This window comes from Bidens hawaiensis, unplaced genomic scaffold (genome assembly GCF_021521415.1).
Source record: "Bidens hawaiensis isolate Kalapana, Puna unplaced genomic scaffold, B.hawaiensis_p1.1 tig00025576_1, whole genome shotgun sequence".
Taxonomy (NCBI): Eukaryota; Viridiplantae; Streptophyta; class Magnoliopsida; order Asterales; family Asteraceae; genus Bidens; species Bidens hawaiensis.
In genome coordinates, this window is record NW_027494087.1 from 146,723 (window position 1) to 147,794 (window position 1,072).

Here is a 1,072-nt window from a genome sequence, read left to right on the forward strand (position 1 = left end):
AGACGATGTCTCAAGATATTTATCTGTCTTTCAACCGTTGGTACTATGACAATCGTACTAGCGAGGCCATTATTGTTCGTGGTCGAGGACTGCAGACCGAGCTTATCAAGATAATCGACCCGATGTGGTTGGTTAATTTATCAGAGACAAACAATGATGTGCTACACAGGAAGCAGATTTTGATAGAGCGCCAAGAAGATTACGACCTGGCTATGCAAGTCCAACGTGTGGTTCGTGTGTGTCATGAACATGGAATTCATAGTTGCAGAGACTGGCAGTCAAAGCGCTTCAAATAAGTTAAAGACAAAGAGCTCAAGACGAGGGGGTGTCTGTTAGTGCACGGTTTTGCGTCTAGAGTCTTTGTATTTATCGTTAACGTTTTTATTTATGTTTAATGTAATAAATAGTTTTATTTATTAACCAGATCGCTAAGTTAAAGGCTAGTTCGCTAGGGGATGTTAGCGAACTAGCCAAGTAATGTATTCCCTCCTGATTCGTTAGGGGATGTTAACGAATCAGGGGGTGTTTCGCTATGATAATGTATGTAACGAAGGAGAGGCTGGTTCGCTAAGGGATGTTAGCGAACCAGATCACCTTCTATATATAGTGAACTCCTGTTCACAATTAATATAAGTTTTGAGCTAATTAACGAACTGCTGTTCAATCTCTCTCTCAAGCTTCATCTAATATTATACAAACACTACTGATAACTTATTGATAATAGATATACATATATACAACACTGAATCGATGTTAATTATGAGCTAGATCTAGTACTAATCGGATATTCACATATCTGAGATCTGTTATTGTTATTGATTGGTAATCCGGGTTCCAACAACATCCCTTGTGAAGCCACGTAGGTGTATAAAACCTCCCCTGGATATTTAACACCTCCCCCAAATATGCCTTTCTTTTTTTATGAAGCTCTCGTACATATCACCATATTATGTGTACATATATATCACCATATTATATGAATATACATACCATCACATATTCATTGAGATATAAGGCTTTCATTTATTCATCTCATCTCAAAATAATCATAATAATAATATAGAGAGAGAAA